Raw genomic sequence first — 6,538 nt, 5'->3', positions numbered from 1 at the left:
TGAGCAACCAGTCTGGCTTTGTTTCTTACAACTTCTCCTTTTTTGCTTAACTTGTTTCTGAAAATCCACTTTGTACCAATGATGTTAAATCCTTTTGGTTTAGGAACAAGATCCCACACATCATTCCTTGTAAACTGATTTAGTTCTTCTTGCATGGCAATTATCCAGTCTGCATCTTCTAGAGCTTGATCGACATAAGTTGGCTCGATTAGAGAAACAAGACCTAATTGACCTTCTGCATTGTTCTTAAGGAATGATCTGGTTTGTTAGAACAAGATTTGTTCTGATCAATATTCTTAGTTTTGATGATAACAAGGATATGAATTTTGTGTGAGATAATGTGGTACTCTAATACATTGCAATTTCCATTTCAGGAAATATATAAAGAGTATGCACAAATCAGCGCTCAGAAGCTTTGTCTCAGAAGGTTCAGCATGCAACATCAGAACATGGTCTGGCAAAACATCAGAAGATGGTCAAGGCAGAATCAGAACATGGGTCTATGGAAGCATCAGAAGAACTTGAGATCAGAAGCAGTAGCGCTGAAGTTCTGATGGTATCACGCTCAGAAGCACTTCAAGGTCAGAAGATAAGAAGATGCTTTGCACCAAGCTGTTTGACTCTGATGATTTTCAAACGTTGTATTCTCAAACATCAGATCAGAAGAAAGTACAAGTGGCAGGCTACGCTGACTGACAAAAGGAACGTTGGAAGCTATTAAAGGCAACGTCAGTAGACACAGCGTGAACAAGGCTCGAGGTAGTTGACAAAAGCGTGAAACATTAAATGCAATGCTGTACGGAATACGCAAAGCATTAAATGCACCCAACGGTCATCTTCTCAAGCGCCTATAAATATGAAGTTCTGATGAGAAGCAAGTAACAACAACTCTGAACCAAATTCTGTGAATATTAACTTGCTGAAACGCTGTTCAATTAAAAGCTCAGAAACTTCATCTTCATCAAAGCTCACTACATTGCTGCTGTAATATATTAGTGAGATTAAGCTTAAACTTTAAGAGAAGTATCACTGTTGTGATTATAGCTTTTCAGAAGCATTTGTAATACTCTTAGAATTGATTACATTAATTTGTAAGTAACTAGAGTGATCAAGTGTTGATCAGAATACTCTAGGAAGTCTTAGCTTGTGTCTAAGCAGTTGTATTTAGAGTGATCACGTGGTGGTCAGGATACTCTAAGAAAGTCTTAGCTTGTGTATAAGCATTTGTTCCTAGAGTGATCAGGTTGTGATCAGGATACTCTAGAAGACTTAGTCGTGGGCTAAGTGGAAAACCATTGTAATCTGTTACGATTAGTGGATTAAATCCTCAGGTGAGGTAAATCACTCCGCGGGGCTGGACTGGAGTAGTTTAGTTAACAACGAACCAGGATAAAAATAACTGTGCAATTTATTTTTATAGTTCAAGTTTTTAAGACTACACTTATTCAAACTGATAACACGAAAATGTATCGTTTATTTGGCTCGATTTATATCAATTATTTCCTTATTTTGTCTTAATTATTTTGTTTTATGTTGGTTTTATGCTGGTATTTCTATTGTTTCAGGTTTTACGCTCATATTGAGACTATTTGTGAAAAGGAAAGAAATTGAGCTAAAATCACTACTATTTGTGCCTAAAAGATGGAAAAGAGGTACTGTAGTGAAGTGGAGGTGCAAATGGAATTAATCAAATGTGAAGGGTGAAAATACGATGGATCAAGTGTGGAAGCCCAGCCCACGAAGGAGCTGAAGCTCCCACTATGAAGAAGCTGAGACGCCCGTCTAAGGGCCCAATTGCATGGAGACGCCCGTCTCCAAAGTTCTAGGGCCACGTCATCAAAGGAGACGTCCGTCTCCCAAGCTCACCCACGTTCATAGGCCACATCACATGAAGGAGACGTCCGTCTCCAACAATCCAGCCACTTTGAGACCCACGTCTCAAGACTCGTTCAAAGATAGTTTAAATTTGAAGGCCCACGTCTCCGTTCTATACTCCACCAACCAAGTCTTCCTATATTTTCTCAACTTCCCACTCCACTATCTCCACTACTTCTCACGTGATGCTGAATGTAACTTCCATTGCCATTCACTATATAAAGGGTCTTAGCATTCATTTGAATTCATCCAAGTTTTAGGCGCGGAAGCGCTGTTCATAGTTTTAGGCATAAATTATCACTTTGTAAAAGTGGTAGTTTCTCACATTGAGGAACTACCACACAATTAGTTTTAGGCCTACAATTTATGTACTCTTGGATCACAATCTTGCCGACATTATTTCAAAGCTTCATTCAAGTTTCAAGATTTGCTTTGTTCGTAATTTTATTCAAGTTTGTTTCGTCTGCTTTACTTCCAGGTTTATTTATTTGCAATTATTTTAGTTTCATGTTCTTATAATATTGTTTTATCATTATAATTATAATATGGTTAGTAATTATAATTTCGTGTTTAATAATTATAATTCCATGTTTAATAATTATAATTTCATGTTTGTTTCTTCAAGTATGTCTGGCTAATTAATTAAGATATCGGTATGTAAAGTAATTTAACCGTAGGGATCCGAAATAAATTGGCTTAATTATGTTTTATTAAATATCACTTGTTTTTGGTTTGTATGTCTAATTTAATTAGTAAGTCTTAACACCAATAGAGCGAAAGTTTGAGGGGTTAAGACGGTCAAAGGTTAAAATCAATAGAGCGAAAGTTTGAGATCTTTAACTGAATAGTAGACATAGGACATTAGTTTTAAGGATGGCGAAAGCGTATTAAAACTAATTAGAACTTATTTACTTTCAAAAAGTGTTTTTAAACCCGCGCGGGATGGCGAAAGCGTACGTTAGGGATATTAGCATGTTCCGAGTCAACAGAGCGAGAGTTTGAGATTAGGGGATTTAAGTAGATAACGACTTCATAAAATAGGCATTTTATTAATTACGTTGTTTTCAAAAAAGCGTTTCTAAATCTGGTGGGATGGCGAAAGCGTACATTAAGAGTTAGGATCGTAGTCTAAATCAATAGAGCGAAAGTTTGAGAGGAGGACTTTTAAATAACATAGTTAGTAAAGATCTTTGATTTAATTAGAATCTGGCCAATGGAACTTCAGATCACCTAAGTTAGATGAAATACATACTGATATCCGTTTGTTATTATATTTTTACCTAGATTTAAGATTTTAGTTTCCCCATTTATAAAAAACCCAAATATCATTAGCCTTAGCTTTACATAGCAACTTTAGATAACGGTAGGTCGATTTATATTCCCTGTGGATTCGATATCTTTTAAAACTACACGACACGACTGTGCACTTGCAGTTATCCCGACTAATAGACACGCAAAGTCGCGATCAAGTTTTTGGCGCCGTTGCCGGGGACTATTCAAGTCGATATCGTAACTCGCTGTTACACCGTAGAGACTAAGGCATTATTTTTTTTATTTTTTTTCATTTATTACTATGTATCACCCAAAAATTTTCTACAACTCCCAACAACAGTATTTCGAGGGATACCAAGAATCCCATAAATCCGACCTCGAAATACTGTTGGAAAATTTCAATGCGTCACAAACTCATTCTCACCCAAATTACCTCTGCAACTCCCAATATCAACATTTCGAGGAACCACAAGAAACCTACAATCCATACCTCGAAACATTAATTGGGGATTACAATTCGACATTAGCTTATCCTCAACCGAATTCCCTTTACAATCACCAATCCCAACATTTTGAGGAGTCGCAAGAATTTTATTCCAACCAAACCTATCCTCAACCGAATTTACTCTACGATCACCATAATCAATATTTTGAGGAGTCGCCAGAACCCCATAAATCCGACCTCGAAATAATAATGGAAAATTTTAATGAAACATCTATGATGACAAGGAACTTTGTGGAAACACAAAATGCGACGCTAACCTACTTCGAGGAACCACAAGAATCCTATAACTCTAACCTTGAAGCATCAATAGAGGATTTCAATGCAACGCAAACTTATCATCAACCGAATTTCCTCTACGATCACCACGCCCAACATTTCGAGGAGTCGCAAGATTATCATAAATCCAACCTCGAAATCTTAATGGAGGAATTCATTGAAGCACAAACTCTCTCTAGGCTAGAATCTATGACGACGAAGCACTTTGAAGAAACGCAAAATGCTACGCTAGCTCCCTTTGAAGAACCTCAAGAATCCCATAATTTTAACTTCGAAACATCAATGGAGGATTCCGACGAGACGCTAACTCACTTTAGATTAGAAGCCATGATGGAGCACTTTGTAGAGACACAAACCATCCAAAAACAAGAGTTTATCAAACAAAGTATTCAAAACAATGAAACCCTTAGGCAACTGACCACTATGGTTGAATCCCTCGCGACTCACAACATGGCGTTAGATACTCAAATCGCCCAACTTGAACAAAAGCCACTAGGAGACTTACTTGAGGAGTATATTGGCACAACCATTAGTGAAGAACAAATTGAAATGCCTGAGGAGAGTGATAATGAGATTGAGGAATGTGATTATGAGATTGAGGAGAGTGATAATGTGGTTGAAGAGATTTCTAGTGAGAAAAGAGTGGATATTGAGAAAAATCCACCAACACCATCTGAAGGGGATGTTGTAGAAGAGGTAGAGAGGGAAACACCCATTGTTATTCCTCATCCTTATACCCCACCGATTTCTTTCCCGCAAACCTATTGTTTTTCCAAATCCATAATGTATGTGAAGATATTGGAAAATATCCACACTAATGCACCCTTATTTGAAGTCTTGCATAAAAAGAGAAATTTAGACGACCATGAAACTAAGGATATCATTAGTGATAAGAGGGTAAGGTTAAACTTTGAGGTGGTGGATAATATCATTAAGCCTGAACTTGAAAAGCTGATACTTAGGATCGATCCAGAACTGCCACCACGATTTCAAAAGAATGAACCACCCCACAGAAGAAAGAAAAGAAAAGGTGAGGGATATGTGAGATGGCTTGATAAGTGGCCATGGAAAACGAGGTTTTCTAAAAGTTCAACCGAGGAGTCATTCTCGAGAGAACCACCTTGAGTGCTTGCACTTTTAAGCTGTCGAGCTATCGACGTTAAACAAAGCACTGCGTGGGAGGCAACCCACAAGTTTTCAGTTTAATGTTTTTCCTTTTATTGTTTGAACTTGCAGATAATAAATATATGGATCACTTGTCACGTCTCGGCCATATCTAGGCGAAAAATCTATAGACGATCATCTCAAAGATGAATGGGTCTCCACGCACATTCCTACGAATGTTGCTGCTGGTGGTGACACCATTGATGAGCATGATAAGAGAAGATATTTCCTCCGGACGCGGAGCAGATTTGGTTGTGATAGCCCGCCGGTAGCATCCATATAGGTTCTGTCTTTTCTTCTCCACCTTAGATCGAAACATTGAGGACAATTTTTGGTTTAAGTGTGGGGGAGAAGCTTTACCGCTTTCATTTGTTGCTTTATTGTTTTCTAGTTATGTTGTCAAGTCTTTATATGTGATTTTCAGTTGCTATTGAATTTCCCCTGAAATTTAAAAATTTTAACCTCCAACCAAAAATTTGAATTTTGACGCATGGCATACACACTCTGAAAGTATAGAGGTTGTCACACTTTAGGCATTGTTAGAAAGACTTGGAGATGTTTCAACAACATCGATACCGTCCTGACACCCTAAACCCCCTCATTATGTGATATCAATTTGGATGCCCATTATGTCGAGACCTTAGGCTCAAGTTTTCAAAGTAGCTCTTAAGTAGTTTATATTAGCAGTCGGCACCATCTTAAGCACAAACTACGTAGGGAGTCGATGAATATAAGTGAATGATCCTGTTTTTAATAGATAAATGATTTGATTGAAAAATAACCCTCTAAGTTAGGTGACCCTCACCCGGTCATTTAGCCCAACGGTTGTTACGCATATAAAGATTTAATAATTAGCACCCACTGTTGGTTGGCCTAGAGGTCACTGGTACTGGGCTTGGTAGGGTGGATTACGGTCCGATCCCCCGCAACCGCAGTTGGGAAAGATGGGGCTTCGCCATTTAAAAAACCAGAACCCCGTGCTAAAGAAAAGAAAAGGATCATAGTCGCTAACCGATTTCCCTACTATGTGCGTGTACAGATAACGGGCTTAATGTGATTGCGCTTGAATGAAAAGAGTGAAATGAAAAACGAGAGATATAGGTTAAGTTATAATGGCATAATTCGAATTGGTTTGTATAAGGAGGGAGTTTTTGAACATTGTGTCGTTACGATATCCTTAGTGTTGATATCTATTACCTATCGATGTAACATTTGCCTAACACAAATATGATTAGGAGTCGTGTCATGCCCTTGTTTTGAATCGAGCTTAATTATTTCTTTTACCGTGTGGTTGATTGCTTGAGGACAAGCAATGGTTTAAGTGTGGGGATATTTGATAACACGAAAATGTATCGTTTATTTGGCTCGATTTATATCAATTATTTCCTTATTTTATCTTAATTATTTTGTTTTATGTTGGTTTTATGCTGGTATTTCTATTGTTTC

Source organism: Vicia villosa, linkage group LG5 (assembly GCF_029867415.1).
Source record: "Vicia villosa cultivar HV-30 ecotype Madison, WI linkage group LG5, Vvil1.0, whole genome shotgun sequence".
Lineage (NCBI taxonomy): Eukaryota > Viridiplantae > Streptophyta > Magnoliopsida > Fabales > Fabaceae > Vicia > Vicia villosa.
Note: the sequence above shows the minus strand (reverse complement) of the source record.